The 16,933-nt window shown below is 39.9% G+C and overlaps 1 protein-coding gene across 1 annotated transcript in view; it reads left to right on the forward strand.

Annotated features, from left to right (window-relative positions):
• Positions 1 to 16,933, forward strand: part of OCA2 (OCA2 melanosomal transmembrane protein) — a 406,012-nt gene that overhangs the window by 263,552 nt on the left and 125,527 nt on the right. The window lies entirely within an intron of this gene.

Below are 16,933 nucleotides of genomic sequence, written 5' to 3' on the forward strand. Positions count from 1 at the left end.
ATACGGTTTTGATCTTTTGTGTGCCTTGGCCACTCACGTCTAGCTCAGCAAGACAGTCGCCAAAGTTATTTTGACCAGGAAATGGCAATCTCCAGCCTCCAGATGCAAATCTTGTTTACTGGCTCACTCAACGGAGTGATAATCCTTGCCTGAGGCAGACAGAAAACTTGGCGGGGCCCCGGACAGGAGAGCAGGTATGCTGAACTCAGGGAAAGCAGAGTGGTGGGTGTAGGAAAAGTAGGAATTGTTGGCATAGAGAGAGGGCAGGTGTGCTGGATCAGAGGTAGGGAAATACCTGTATAGCTGTGATGCATCTTCTCCCTGCAGGGAAGTAGGCTTAATGCCTGCATTTATCTGATTAAAAAAAAATCAAGTATCACTATTTTTCTATGAAAAATTTTCAGCTCTCAAATGTTGACAATAAATTCAAATTTCAAAACTGACCCTGCTGGCTTCTTCTCTTTACATTCCCTTTCACAGAACAGAACATCCTCTTGATGCTCCACTGTCTGATAATGCTACAGGGTCATTCTAGGACCGCTGTCCACCTAAAAGTGCTGTGCCTGTCCCTTTGGCATTGCCTCATGGCCCAGGGCAGCCCCTTGCCCTGAGAACCACTGCTACTTCCTGTTGTTTCCTACATGGCCATCTCAGCCCCCCTCTGGGCAGAAAGTCCCCTCTGGGCATCTTCTGCCATGTGTCTCTTTCATTCCAATAAGGGACAGCCTAGCTAGCCTTCCTTTAATTGTTCATTCTCCTACACTCACTCAGGAGCCATCCTTCCTAGGGTCCTGGATCAGATGCCCATGGTAGGGGTTAGAGTCCAGGTATATGTCCTCCTGCTAAGATATTTGAAAAGGAATTTGATATATATTTTTAGATAAATTGATATTACAGTATTTAAACCTAAATGTATAGATTTAAAGGAATGATGGAATGCTTTTAAGAATGTTGACATATGGTAGCAATTGCATTCTTAGGAACTATTTTAATTTAGAATGAGCAATTTTACATATTAAATTAAATGTATGAACTAGTCACTTTTTTTTTTCAGAATTCATTGGGGCCATAGGTGAGGTAATCAGCCCAGAGATGGACACTCAGCTGGTCCTCTTGTACAGTGCTGTATGCTGGGCTGATGTAAGTACGTTTCATGGGATGAGGTGATGTCTGTCCTAGGATGACCCTGTAGAAATATCGAGAAGCTGTTTTGTGCAGACTCAAAGCCAAACTAGTGATCTTAGGGGAACACAGAGGGTCCTGGCTTGGTATGCCAAGCAGTGTGTGTGGCCCTGGCAGGCATCCCCATGGGTCCTGAGGTAGGCAGCAATCCATCTTCACCTGTCTTCCTCCCTCTGTTGGGGATTTCTTGGGGATCTACTAGGATCAGTCCAAGTAGAAACTTTCCCAACATCTGCATGATTTTCAACATCTACAGGGCTGTGATCCAGGAGCCACCTTCCTTAGTTTCTTTCTATGGGCCCTAGGACATCCATTTCTTACGGCTGAGAAAACAGCTCACTTGAATGATGTATGAAAGATCTGGAAATTGAGTCTCTTAATACTACCCACATGCTTTAGCTCCCTTAAAGTCGTTGTGTACCTCCCAAAATAAATGTATCCCAGTCCTGGACCCTGCCCTAAAGTTTGTTGTTGCTGATAACTCTATGACGCAAGTCAACAGCCCTTCTTGCAGACCCACCCATCTTTACATTTTCCCTTTCCTCCTTAAACACCTACATTTAATTACTATTATTATGATGATCTCTGTGTATTAATCCTCAGCTCCCTTGCCTCTATTTGGCTGCATAGTCTGTCTTCCTTTGGCAAGCAACACCTGCCACCAGGTTAATCCTACTCCCTGCAGCCCCATCCCACATGCACAGGCAATGGAGCAGAGCAGTAAGTATTGCTGTCTTGACTCCCAGCCACAGCCCTTCCTTCATCATGGACCCTCAGTGCTGCCTACCACACAGCTTCTTCCTGCGCCTCATCTGCCCATGATTCTTGATGACTCCTGCATACCTCATCTCTCTTTGAGCCTCCAGCACCCTTGCCTTACTTTCCCACAGTTGATGACCTTGCTTCACCTTTGTGACAAGATAAAAGCAGTCATGTGGGAGCTTTCACAAGCAATGACCACTGTGACTGCCTAGTGCATCCTATCTTCCAGTTATATGGGGGACATTCCCACTCTCAGTGGAGGCCAGTCCTTCCACCTAGTGCCAGAGCTACAGTTCTCTCCTGCATAATTTAGTTTTTACTCTTCACTTCATTGTTCCTTTCAAGATCCAACATGCTGCCATCTCTCTTCTCATGAAGACCTTCAGCTAGCCACATATCTCCATGGCTCTCTTCCTTTTCCTCTGCTTTCTTTAACAAACTCTTTGAAAGCATGGTCTTTCCTTGCCATCCTTGACTTGTATTGGCCCCTTTTCATTTTTCTCTTGAGTCCACTGCAAGATATCTTGGTATCCATCCTTGGGAGAAGCCAGTGATGCTCCTGGTTCTCTTCTAACCTAGACTGTTAGTAGCACATGGTACTACATGGTAAAGGTAACCTCTCCCTTTACCGAGGGTCCTTTTCCTGTTTGACTCCTTGAAATTCTCCTCCTACCCATGCAGCCACTCTTCCTTGGTCTCCTTCTGTAACCCCTCTTCATCTTCCAGTCCCCAAACACTGGAAGATGTTTTGGCCATTTCATTCTCTGACTCTTTGAGAGTGGTTTCATCCAAGCTCACGCTCTGAATTCCACCTACATCCAACTACTCCTGGGCTTCTCCCATATCCAGTTGCCCTGCTCCCCTCACCACTGAGATAAAACAGGCATCTCAAACTTAATATGTCCCAAAGGAAACTCTGATTCCATCCTTCCCCAATCTCACTTTCTCATTTTCATAAAATTTCATTTTCTCAGACATTCAGGGCCTAAAATCTTAGAACCAGCTGGAGCTGTTGCTTTTTCTTATACCCCACAGCCAGCTGCTTTTCATACTTTTTCTAAATGTGGCCAGTTTCCATAATCTTTACCACTGCCCCCGAATCCTAGCCAACATTTCCCACCTGTGTATTGCAGTTATCTCCAAATTGTTCTGTTTCCATTCTTACTCAACCCCAAGCATTCATTCTCCACTGAGGATTTCCACTTTGCTCAGCACAACTCAGTCTTGCACTGCCTGCATGTATGCCTTACCCATCTCGCCACCCTCACTTCTAATTTCACTTTCTATCACTCTATTCTTTGCCCACTTGGCTCCAGCCACACTGGCCTCCTTAGCTTTCATGGACACATCAAGCAAACTTCTGCCTCCAGGCCTCTCTAGTTTCTATTTCTTCTTCCCATGACTTTTCACACAGATCATTAAGAGATTGGTCTTGCTTCCTCATCTTTTATATTCTTAAAATATTGCCTTCCCAGTTATAAATTGATTCCCAGCCATCTCCTTTTTGCTTATATTTCCCCTATAGCACTTGATACCACCTAACATTGTGTATGTTACTTGTTTTGATCTGCTTAGTTGTTTAATGATTAATTTTAAATAAATGTGCACATTCATATCATATAAAGAGCTAAATCAGTCTAGAATTCTTATTTAAAACAACACTTATATAACCTTCACTTCCTTTCCTTTTCTCATGGAAAACATTTTTCATCATTTGGTGCTTTTTAATTTTAATTTTTGTTTTCTGAATGGTGCTCTCTGTGTTTCTGTTCCTTCTCTGGCCTTGTCCTCTTTTGCCTGAGTCTTAGCATCTTTCCATTTGTTTCCTGTTTGGAGAGGCAATGGCTTCCTTAATTTTACACATTTGGTGCCAGGTTTCATAAAGGATATTGGTCTGTAGTTTTCTTGTAGTGTCCTTACCTGGTTTTGATATCAAGGTAATGCTGACTTCATAGAATAAGTAAGAATTGCATCCTCTTCATGTTTGGGAATAGTTTGAGAAGGACTAGTGTTAATTTTTCTTTAAATGTTTTTAATTAAAAACATTAAAGCATTTATTTAATGTTTTACATGTTTTGTAAAATTCACCAGTTTGGAAGTGTTCTCTCCTCTCTGATATTTTAGAAAGCTTTGAGATGGATTGACATTAATAATTTTTTAAATTTTTTATGTTTATTTATTATTGAGACAGAAACAGAGCCTGAGTTGGGGATAGGCAGAGAGAGAGGGAGACATAGAATCTGAAGCAGGCTCCAGGCTCTGAGCTGTCAGCACAGAGCCCTATGTGGGGCTCAAACCCACAGACTGTGAGATCACAACCTGACCTGAGGTCGGATGCTTAACTGACTGAGCGACCCAGGTGCCCTGACTTTAATAATTCTTGATATTTTTGGTAGAATCCACCAGTGAAGCTATCTGGTCTTGGGATTTTCTTTTTTGGGAGATTTTTCCTTATTGATTCTATCTCCCATACTAGTTATGAGTCTATTCAGGTTTTCCATTTCTTTGTGATTCAGTCTTGGTAGGTTGTATGTTTCTAGGAAACATATTGATTCTATCTCCCATACCAGTTATGAGTCTATTCAGGTTTTCCATTTTTTTGTGATTCAGTCTTGGTAGGTTGTATGTTTCTAGGAATTTGTTCATATTTTCTAAGTTGCCTAATTTGTTGTCATAACTGTTTGTAGTAGGCTCTTATGGTCCTATGTACTTCTTTGGTATTAATTGTAATATTTCCTTTTTTGTTCCTATTTATTTGAGTCTTCTTTTTTTTCTTAGTCTAGCTAAAGGTTTTTAATTTTTATTTATTTATTTTTAAAAAATAGCACTTAGTTTCATTGATCCATTCTATTGCTTTTCTAGTCTATTTCATTTATTTCTGCTCTAATCTTTTGTTATTTCCTCCCTTCTGCTATCTTTGTGCTTTTAGTTCCTTGATGTGTAATGTTCTTCTAGTGTGTTTGTTCTTCTAGTTCCTTGATGTGTAATGTTAGGTTACATATTTTAGACTTGTTTTTCCCTCTGATGTGGGTATTTATTGCTCTAAATTTCCCTATTGGAACTGCTTTTGCTATAGCCCATAGTTTTTGGTATACTATGTGTCCATTTGTGTCAAGATGCCTTTTTATTTCCCTTTTGATTTCTTTTTTGACTCATTGGTTCTTCAGGGGCATGTAGTTTCATTTTCACATATTTGTGAATTTTGTTATTAGCTATTAGTTTTGTTATTAGCTATTAGTTTTATACCACTGTGACTGGAAAAGATACTTGATATGAATTCAATTCTTCTTAATTTGTTAAGACTTGTTTTGTGACTTAATATATGACATATTCCAGAAAATCTGTGGTTAGTGTTTGAGAAGAATGGGCATTTTGCTATTGAATGGAATGTTCTGTATAGTCTGTTAGGTCCATTTGTTCCAAAATATAGTTTGGATCCAATATTTCCTTTTTGATGCTCTCTCTGAATGATCTTTCCATTTTTGAAAGTGGGGCCTTGAAGTCTACTATAAATACTATAGTGTTGTCTAGTTCTACCTTCACACGTGTTAATAACATATTTAAGTGCTCTGAAGTAGGGTGCACATATATTTACAATTGCTATAATCTCTTGTTGAATTGACTCCTTTATCATTATACAACGATTTTCTGTGTCTCTTTACAGTTTTGATTTAAGGTGTATACAACTATAGCTACCCCTGCTTTCTTTAGTATGCATTTGTATGAAGTATCTTTTCCCATCACTTTATTTTGAGCCTATGTATGTCCTTGATGTTGAAGTGAGTCTCTTGTGACAGCATGTCGTGTCCCGGCCCTGCCAGCTCTGGCCAGCGGGGCGGTGAACACTTGCGGGTTCTTGATCGTGAGAGAGGGAGAGAAAGGGCAGGAAGGGGGAGCACAGAGAGTGAAGACAGCACACGGCATCTGATCAAGCCCCCCTTTTTTATTAAGAAAGTAATTCTTCTTATATAGGGTTTGGGGCGGGGAACTGACCCAGGTCGGTTGCCAGGTAACAGAGTCAAATGAATATTAGAGAAAGGGGAAAACGAAACTGAAACTCCGGACACAGCATCAAAAGAGGCGCCCAGACTTGCCTCTGCAATGCTGGGGAGGGGAAGCTTGGCGCTGGATAATCCAAAATGCGGTTTGATCTTTTGATCATTTTGGCTTTTTTCATCTGGCTCAGTAGGACAGTCTCTGAAATCCTGGACCAGGAAATGCACTCTCCTAGCCTCCAGATGTAAATCTTGTTTTTCTGGTTACTCCCTGGAGAGCGATATATCCTTGCCTGAGGCAGCCAAAACTCGGCGGCTCCAACAACAGCATATAGTTGGTCTTTTTTAAAATCCATTTAGCCACTGTGGGCCTTTTAATTGGGGAATTTAGTCCATTTACATTAAAAGTAATTATTAATAGGGCCACCTTGGTGACTTAGTTTGAGCATCTGGTTCCTGAGTTTTGCTTATGTCATGATTTTATGCTTTTGAGGCTCATGTCAGCCTCTATGCTGATTGTACAGAGCCTGCTTGGGATTCTCACTCTCCTCTCTGCCTCTCCCTCAAAAATAAATAAATAGAATTTAAAAAATAAAGTAATTTTGAATTTTTTTATTGTTTTTATTTATTTGAGAGAGAGAGAGCGAGAGCGAGCGAGAGAGAGAGCGAGCGAGCATGAACAGGGTAGGGTCAAAGAGAGAGGGAGATAGAGAATCTGAAGACAGTCTCCAAGCTCTGAGCTAGCTGTCAGCACAGAGCCCGATGTGGTGCTCAAACCCACAAACCGTGAGATCATGACCTGAGCCAAAGTCGGATGCTTAACCAACTGAGCCACCCAGGCACCCTGTAAAAAATAAAGTAATTTTGATAGTGAAGGACTTACTTATGCCATCTTGTTAATTGTTTTCTCACTATTTTGTAGTTCCTTTCTCCCTCCCTTGTTCTCTGACTTTGTAAATTGATGGCATTCTATAGTGGTCTGCTTTCATTCTCTTTTCTTTATCATGTGTATATCTCTACTATGGTATCTGCTATATCGTTTTTGTATTTTGGTTGCCCTAAGGCTTTCATAGACATCTTATAGTCACAATAATCTATTTTAAGCTCATAACAACTTAGCTTCAATTGCTTACAAAAAGTCTGTGCTTTTGCTCTTTCTTTCTTTCTTGGTTTCTTTCTTTCTTTATATTTATTTATTTAATTTGAGAGAGGCACTAGTGAGTGAGAGGGGGAGAGAGAGAGAGAGAAGTGGGGCTCATCCTAAGCAAGGCTCATGTTTTACCAGAAGTGGGGTTGAAGTAGGGCTCGAGCTAACTCAAGGCAGGGCTCATGCTCACCTGATGTGGGACTCAAACTCATGAACAGTGAGATCATGACTAGTGCCAAAGTCAGATACTTAATAACTGAGCCACCCAGGTAGCCCCTATTTTATGTTTTTGATGCCACAATATACATCTTTTAATCTTGTGTATCCGTTAACATATTTTATAGCTATATTTATTTTTAGTACTTTGTATTTTAACCTTTATACTAGAATTAAGTGTTTCACATTACACTATTTTAGTATTAGAGTATTCTGAATTTAACTGTGTACTTAAATTTACCAGTGAGTTTTATACTTTCATTCATGTTTGTTACTAATAAGTATGTCTTCATTTCTGCTTGAAGAACTTCATTTAGCATTTCTCACAAGGCAAGTCTAATAGTGATGAACTTCTTTAGCATCTGTTTGTCTGGGGCATCTTTATTTTTCCTTCATTTCTAAAGTTTTGTTTTTCTGAGTAAAGTATTCTTGGTTGGCAGTTTTTTTCCTTCAACACTTTTCCTGCTGAGAAATCTTCTGATGGCCTTGGGGGGGTTCCCTTGTATGAGAGAAATTATTTTCCCTTGCTCATTTTAAAATTCTTTGTCTTGATTTTAGACACTTTAATTATAAGGTGTCTAGAGAAGCTAGAGAAGATTATTTTGTTTCTTTGGTGGAATCATGTTTTCCTGATTCTTTATGATCCCACTAGTCTTGTGTAGGTTTCTGCACATTTGAATAAGCATTCACCTCTTCCACATTTAATGGACTGACTTCTGGAAGGAAAAATCTTTACCTTCAGGTGAGAGCATGCTGGAGTGTGCTGTGACCTAGGTATAGTGGTGCAGGGCATGAAGTGTTGGGAGAATGGGGCAGCTCTGTTCTGGGGTACAGGGTAACTTGTTGGCTCAGTCTTCTGAAGTCCATAGCATTGACAGTGTGTGGTCCTTGGTGACTGTCATGGATAGTCCACAGAGGCTACAAAGGCTATTGTGGTCCTCAGTATTGTCCCTAGATTCTGTGGTTAGGGGCCAGGGTTGGCAGAATTGGTGGTCAGAGCTGATGATGTACACATACTTCACTGTAGGGGGCAGCTACATGTGCCTTGTGGTGGTGAGGCCATTTGCAAATACACACATAGTGTTGGGGGCCAGGAGAAGCATCAAGGGGTGGGGCCAAGTGAGGTTGCACTGCAGCTACTGAAGCGCTGGTTGTCTGTGTATGCTACAATGTCTACTTGTTCTTGCCACAGGTGCATGATGGGAGGCTCGTTTTAGGAGATAGGCTAGAGGCATGCAGGTGTACAGCTGGAAGGGCTAGCTTCAGGTGAGCCCAGTGGTGCAGGTCACTGATAGGAGATAGGGCCAATAGTAGGCCCATAAGTAAGTATGGGGGCCTTGGATATTGGTATGCACTTCTGTGATTACAGAATCTGTCATGTATGTGCACATGGCAATGGAAGTCAATGACACATATTAGGCCAGCAATACATGAGTAGATATCAGAGGGGCTATCCCATAGCACATACACAAATGTGGGAGTCAGCTGTAAGGGTCTAGGTTTGTTTCTTGCACTTACACAGTTGAAGCAGCCTGGGCTGGCTACTGAGGCAGGTCCTGGGCTATGGGTGGGGCTAGCAGGGAACACAAATACCTTTGAGGCAACAACTGGTAAATCTTCAGGTGATCTGCAGCAACATGTTGGTCATTGGTATCTTCAGAGGTGAAACTACCAGAGTTATGTGCAGAGGTCACTACGAACTGCAGTCTGTCTTGCTGTGTAGCTGATACTGGTGGGTCCTACTTTCTTTCTTGTTCATATTCATCTCTGTATGTCTCAGGTTTTCCAGGTTTCTGGATGGGGTGAAACTCAAGTAGGTCCTATGTGTGTGGTGCCCTGAAAGACTGGGGAAGTAGGCTGCTCAATCCATTCTCTTTCCTGGTGAAGGGAGCTCATTTTAGCTAAGAAGTTCCCTCTGAGCAGTGCTGGCTTGGGCAATGGAGGATAGAGGTAAAATGAAATTGTTTTTCTTTATATTTTGTGTGTTTTTTTTCAAGTTTTTTGTTCCACGGAAATTATTAAGTAGACTGTAGTCTTCCCTCAGAGATGCTTTTATTTTTGGATTGCTGTCCAATTGTTCATCTTTGAGAGGGGACAGGCTGGGTCTTATAGTCCACCATCTTGGCAATGTGACTTTGATTATCTCTTTTATGAGATGAATTGTTCCTCTCTTGCTGCTCTCAATAGTTTCTCTTTGTCTTTTGGATTTGACCATTTGACTATAAGTCTTCTTAGTGTAGATCTTAAGTTTATCCTGCTTATAGTTCATGGATTTCCTTAGACATGTATATTCATGTATTTCCTCAGATTTGGAATGTTTTTGGACAATATTTTTTCAAATATTTTCTCTGCCTCTTTTTCTCTATCTTCTTCTGGGACTCCTATAATACATATGTTGCTATGTTTGATGGTTCTCTCAGGTTTCACAGGCTCTTTTAATTCGTTTTTATTCACTTTTCCTTCTGCTCCTCAGACTTGATAATTTCAAATGTCTTACCTTCAAGTTTGCTCACCCTTTCGTCTGCCTACTCAAATCTGCTGTGAGTTCTCATAGTTTTTATTTCAGTTATGGTAGTTTTCAGCTCCATAATGTCTACTTCACTCCTTTTTTAAATTTCTTTTTTCTTTTTTTAATAATTTATATTTATTGATATTCTTATTTTATTTATGCATCATTTTGTTTATGCATAATTTTCTTGATTTCTTTTTGTTCTTTGTCTATGATTTCCTTTTTCTCATTGATCACATTTAAGACAGGTGATTTTAGTACCTTTGACTAATAATTCTAATGTCTAAGTTTCTGGAATGGTTTCTATCATATTATTTTTAATTTCTTCACCTGTGAATGGGCCATATTTTCCCATTTATTTGTATGTTTTGTAAATTTTTGTTGAGAACTGGGAATTTTGAGTATTATGTTGCAATAACCCTTGAGATTTAATCCCCCCATCCTCAGGGATTATTAAATATCACTGACTGAGAGACTTGGAGCCATTAATTTTTGACTTTTCCAATGTGTGTGTGTGTGTGTGTGTGTGTGTGTGTGTGTGTGTGTGTGCAGTGTGCATTTCTTTTTGTGTGTGGTCATTGATGTTTCTCTTCTATTATATCTATGGTAAACCAGTATTTTGAAAAAGATTTTAAGTGTTTGTCTCCCAAAAGTGGGGGTGGGGGGAGAAATAAATAGTTTCATTAAATTTCCTGGAAGCTACTTCATCCTTCAGGGATTAAAACAATGGCTAGTTTCTGTGCTAATCCCTTAGTGATCAGACACAGTGATCAGTAATGAACACACACACAATTTTTTGGAGGGCAAGATCCCTGCTTTCCACCTTGTTAGCAGGAATTTGCACATAAAGGTAGATTGATATCTCCATTTTTATCTGCCACAAGGCTGGGAGTATAAGAAATGCCCAAAATAATCAACTTCTTTATTAATATCTTCCTGGGCTCCTGCAAGTGTTTTTCCACATTCCATATTTCCAAAATCATCACAGGAATACTTCAGAGACATTGTGGGATTGATTCCAGACCACAGAATAAAGCAAATATTGTAATACAGTGTATTAAATGCATTTATGATTTTTCAGTGAATATAAAAGTTTTGTTTACACTATCCTATACTCTATTAGTTGTACAATAGCATTATGTCTAAAAAACAATGTACATATCTTAATTTTAAAATGCTTTATTGCTAAAAATAATGCTAACCAGCATCTGAGCTTTGAGCAAGTCATAATCTTGTTGGGGGAGCAAATTACCTCCATGTTGATGGCTGCTGATTGATCAGGATGGTAGTTGCTGAAGGTTGGGGTTGCTGTGACAATTTCTTAAAACAAAAAAACAATGAAGTTTTCCACATCAATTGACTCTTCCTTTCATGAACAATTTCTCTGTTGCATGTGATGCTCTTTGATAATGTTTTACCCACAGTAGAATTTCTTTCAAAATACTTTATCAACTAAGTTTATGTAATATTCTAAGTCCTTTGTTGTCATTTTGATAGTTTTCACAACCTTTTCACCAGGAGTAGATTTCATATCAGGAAACCATTTTCTTTGCTCATCTCTAAGAAACAACTCATCATCAGTTAAATTTTTATCATGAGATTGCAGCAATTCAGTAACATTTTCAGGTTCCACTTCTAGTTCTCTTGCTGTTTCCACTACATCTACAGTTACTTCCTCCTCTGAAGTCTTGAACGTCTCAAAGTCATTCATGAGAGTTGGAATAAACTTCCAAATTTCTATTCATGTTGCTATTTTGACCTCTTCCCATGAATCATGAATGTTCTATTTGGCATCTAGAATGGTGAATCCTTTCCAAAAAATTTCAATTGACTTTTACCAGAATCATCACAGTAATCACTATCTATGGAAATTATAGTCTTTGAGAAATTTTTTCCTGAATAATAAGACTTGAAAGTTAAAATTATTTCTTGATGCCTGCGCTGCAAAATAGATGTTATGTTAGCAGGCATGAAAACATGTACATCCCATCCATCAGAGATTTTGGGTGACCAGGTACATTGTCAATGAACAATAGTATTTTGAAATAAATCTTTTTCCCCCTAAGCAGTAGGTCTTAACAGTGGGCTAAACCATTTTGTAAACAAATGTTCTGTCACTAAGACTTTGCTTTTCCACTAGTAGAGCATAGGCAGATTAGATTTAGCATAATTCTTAAGGGCTCAAGGATTTTTCAAATAGTAAATGAACATTGGCTTCAACTTAAAGTTACCAGCTACATTAGCTCTGAGCAATAGAGTCAACCTCTTTTAAACTTTGAAGCCAGGCATTGACTTCTCCTCTCTAGCTATGAAAGTCCTATATGGCACTTTTTCCAATAGAAGTCTTTTTTCTAAACTGAAAATCTATTATTTATTATATCCACTTCATTAGTTATTTGATCTAGATCTCCTGGACAGCTTCTTGTAGCTTCTACATCAGCACTTACTGTTTTACCTTGCACTTTCATGTTATGAAGACAGCTTCTTTTCCTTAAACCACATGAACCGACCTCTACTAGCTTCAAACTTCTGCAGCTTCTTCACCTCTTTCAGCCTTCATAGAATTGAAGAGAGTCAGGACTTGCTTTGGATTAGACTTCATATTAAGGGAATGTTGTCACTGGTTTGATCTATCCAGACTACTCAAACTTTATATCACAAACAAGGCTGTTTCACTTTCTTATCATTTGTGTGTTCACTGGAGTAGAACTTTAAATTTTCTTCAAAAACTTCTCCTTTGCCTTCACAGCTTGGGTGTTTAGTGCAAGAGGCCTAGATTTTAGTCTATCTTGACTTTTGCCATACCTTTTTCACTAAGCTTAATAATTGAGGGATGTGCCATTATTCCTTTCACTTTAACACATAGAAACCACTGTAGTGTTATTATCTAATTTCAAATTGTTATGTCTCAAATAGGGAAGCCCAAGGAGAGGGGGAGGGAAGGGGTTCAGTGGAACAGTAAGAACACACACAACATTTATCAATTAAATGTACTGTCTTTTAAACACATGATTTGTGGTGTCCCAAAGAAATTACAATAGTAACATCAAAGATCACAGATCAAAAATTACCATAACAACACCAATAATAATAATAGTGAAAAATTTTGAATGATTGTGAAAATTACCAAAATGTAACACAGAGACCCCAAATGAACAAATGCTGTTGGAGAAATGGCATGCCAATTGACTTGCTCCATTCAGGTTGCTACAGTCCTTCAATTTATAAAAACTGCAATATCTATGAAGCACCATAAAACAAAGAGAAATAAAGAAGGTATGTATGGGTTGAATTGCATCTCTCCAAAAGATAGGCTAAAGTCCTAATCCTAGGTTTCTGAAATTGTGACTTTATTTGGACATAGGGTCATTAAGTTAAAATTAGTTCATTTGGATGGGCCCTAATCTAACATAACTGGTGTTCTAATAAAAGGGGGAATTCGGACAAAGAATTATATATGCAAAGAAGGAAGAACATGTACAGACACACAAAGAGAAGTTAACCAGCTCACTGGAGTGAGGCACCCATAAGCAAGGATTGTTGGCAATTATCAGAAACTAGATGGGGCAAGAAAAGATGGTCACCTAGAGTTGTCAGGGAAAGCATGGGCCTACTAACATGAATCAGACTTCTAGTGTTCACCACTGTGAGACAATGTATTTCTGTTCGTTCAAGCTACTTTGTTATAGTAGCCTTAGAAAATTTATGCAATTATTTCAGACAGTTGTGAACTGTTCAATAATTATTTAGGTGGAAGGATGGATTTCAGGAGCTTCCTACTCTGCCATCTTCTATGACATCCTTATTTATTATTTAAAATTTTCTTTCTCTCTGCTTATTCTCATGTAAGCTCTATGAGGGCAGGGAATTTTGTCTCCTATATGAACTGCTATGTGGACATAGCATTAACAAAGTACAGTAGCAGCAGGTCAATTATGAATAATTATTGAATATTTTAAGAAACAAATGAATATAGACAAGGCAATATGGTCCCATCTGGTGGAGGAGGGAGATGTTTGTTAAATGTAATGATGGAAGTAATTTATGGGCATAGCATGTTATTAAAACATCAGGCACTTTGGGAAAGTAAGGGAGGTTTCCAGAGGAGAGATGCCCAATTGCTGCAAGAAGTTGTCCTTTGCTTGTTCCTCCTAAGAACCAAAACTTCAAGTTAGAAACTGCCTCTGTGACATTTGGGTTCATCATGAGACAACAAAAGTAAAGATTGAAACATGCTGTGAAGACTTCTCAGGGGCCACCTGTGCCAGGAGTTTCTGTTTCTGCATCAGATAGATTTTCCAGAATGTTACACATTTCTTTTCCAGTAAATATTTGGGGCTACTGAAAATGAAAATGTGAGGTTTACAAAATGCTCCTTGTGACCCAACAAACAGTAAGGGCTCTTTCTCAGACCCTACAAGGCAACTCTGGAGAGCTCTATGCAGGGCTGACAGAGCAAATTGCAGTAGAGTGTATGCAGTAGTCTGACAGACAGGAGTGTATAGTGTATAGACACTGTAGGTGCATAGGTCTGCAGGTTGGCTGCAACCTGCTGCTCAGTGCTCTTCTGGGGCTCATGGGATCCCCTCAATGTATCCTCCTTCTGGCGACTCCATAGATCAGTAGCACTTCATAATTCGTGCTCTTCTCACTGCTGACCCTGAAGCTCCAGAGAGGCTTGCAGCAATGTGAGATGCTTTTTTTTTTTTTTTTAAGACCATCTACCTATCCTTGGTAAAGTAAGCCATGGGCCAAGCCCAGTGTCAGTGGGGGTGGTGAAGTACATCCATCTGCCCCCTGGGGGCCACTGTAGAGGCATACACATGAAGTCCTACTGTAGGGATAAAGACAAGGGAGTGTTCCACTCTTCCTACATAAACAATGAGGCATTATTTTTTATGGTATCAGGTGACTCGTTATCTAGCAACATGGTTCTGCCATACCCCAACTGCAAATGAAATCACATGTCACTTATGTATCTCCACATTGGTCTCAACTTTCTGCTTGTGACTTTGGGAAATCGTTTTTGCATGGGTTATCTCCCGCTCTTTAGAGACATTCACCCAAGACAACTGCTCGGAGGCAGCAGGTCCAACTGTCCTTCCTTAATATCTCATGGGCTGCCCTTGGGTGATTAGCAGTGACATCACAGACCAACATCTCCCACAAGTGAACTGGAGGCAGCCCTTATGGCTATATTCCACTTTGTTCCCTACTCCCAGTTCCTTCTCCTACATTAGCAACATCAACCACAAGGGGGCATGCTATTGGAACACAAATTTGTTATAGAAATTTTACAACTACTACATGTTTCTTTGATTACAATAATGTGAAATTCATCTTTGTCAGAAAAGTGCATGACTTACTAGAGAATATTGCTTTCTAGTTGTTGAATATCATAACTGTTATCATATTATGAACATAAGCAGGGTTGGATATACTGCACAGAAGGCAGAGGTGTAAAGTAGTTAAGTAGAGTTTTACCAGTATGCAGTTAGGAATCAGAGAACTGTGTTCAGGTTCCAGTTTGGCCACTTATAAGATATGTGTCTCTCCATGACTTGATTTCCTCATCTATCAATTGAAGGAATAAAAATACACCTGAGGGATGTTTGAAGATTAAATAAAATGATATGTGCATGGAGTTAGTATAGGACTTGGTCCACTGTAGGGCTAAGAAATGCTGATTAGATGTTTATAGTTATGGTCTCAGCCACTGTAAGAGGTTCTATAGGATGTTACCCCATTTAACATCCACAACAGGCAGCACCCGAGAGACAAAGGGAAGAGACAGAGTTGGAACACGCTCATAGAACTGTCTCTGGGGAAGAGGTATAGAACGCTTGGCTGCTCTTGGAGACAGAAACCCACTCCATAGATAACTGCTAGGTAGCCGGAATCCCGAAATGGGGTGGCACAAGAGAAGGAATAGCCTCCAGCCCTAAGCCATCTCGGCAGGGAATCAGAGGCGTCTGTGGCTGTGAGAAGCGGCTGCGCTGGGGAGGCCCAGAGCAGCCACTGTGCCAGGCGCGAGCAATTCGAACTTGGTTTTGGGAATGGGACCACGGACCGCATTTCCACGGCACACCTTGCCCCCTTCACTGACTGGGCGAATCCTGGGTGCCCACAGGGAAAAAATAGGGCGCACACCTACGCGACCCCCAACAAAGAGTCGGTGGCGGGTGGAGGCCTGGGCGCGTGCTTAGACTGTAGGAGCTCCCAGCTCATTTCCAGCAGCGCACAGCGTCTTGAGCAAAGCTATCGGAAACTAAGAGAGACTCAGTTTTTTGCTTTTTGTTTTTTTCCTTTCCCCCATTGCAATCGATCCTGACTGGGGGTGGGGACTCCGCAATTGAGTCTGTGAAGGTGCGCACTTCACCTCCTGCTGCTCATTTCACCTCAGGCAGGGGCGGAGCCTCTGAAAACAGACTCCAAGACTTACCACATCAAACCAAGCCTATCCACCAGGGGGAGCTGCTGCTTGCTTTTTTTTTTAAATTTTTTTTTCGTTTTTGTTTTTTTGTTTTATTTTGTTTTTGTTTGTTTTTTTAATATATAAAATTTTTTTTCTTCACTAGTTTCGTACTATTTCTTTGTCATTATTACCTTTTTTTCCCTTTTTCTTTACTCAATTCCTTTAAATTTTACTCCTTATATTCCTTTCTCCTTTCTCCCTTACTTTTTCACCTTCTCGCAACCCAGATATATTCTCTGGTATCTCATCCTTACCTCTCCCCTCAACTGGTCATACACTATTAAACGGTCTACTGTCCTTTGTTGTCTCCAACGCCCTTATATATATATATTTTTTGTCTTTTCTTCTTTCTCTTTTCTTTTTATTTTCTCTTCTTCTCTTCTTTAAGTCTCTTTCCCTCCCATTTTCTTTCTTTTCTTTCCCCCCTGTAGTGTGTTTCTTTGTTTGATTTGTCTGTGTGTATGTGTGCTTCTGTTCCCTCAGTGTTTGTCAGTCTGTTTTCCTTCATAGGATTACACCAAGAAACAAGCCAAAGTGTGCAAGAAGGCGAGTCCAAAATATTGCAGAGTAGGGAAATAAAATACTCACAGGCACAACAAGGGAAACTGAGAGATATCATTAAGAGAGTATCTCCTGAAACGGCAGGC

Source organism: Suricata suricatta, chromosome 9, assembly GCF_006229205.1.
Source record: "Suricata suricatta isolate VVHF042 chromosome 9, meerkat_22Aug2017_6uvM2_HiC, whole genome shotgun sequence".
NCBI classification, from domain to species: domain Eukaryota; kingdom Metazoa; phylum Chordata; class Mammalia; order Carnivora; family Herpestidae; genus Suricata; species Suricata suricatta.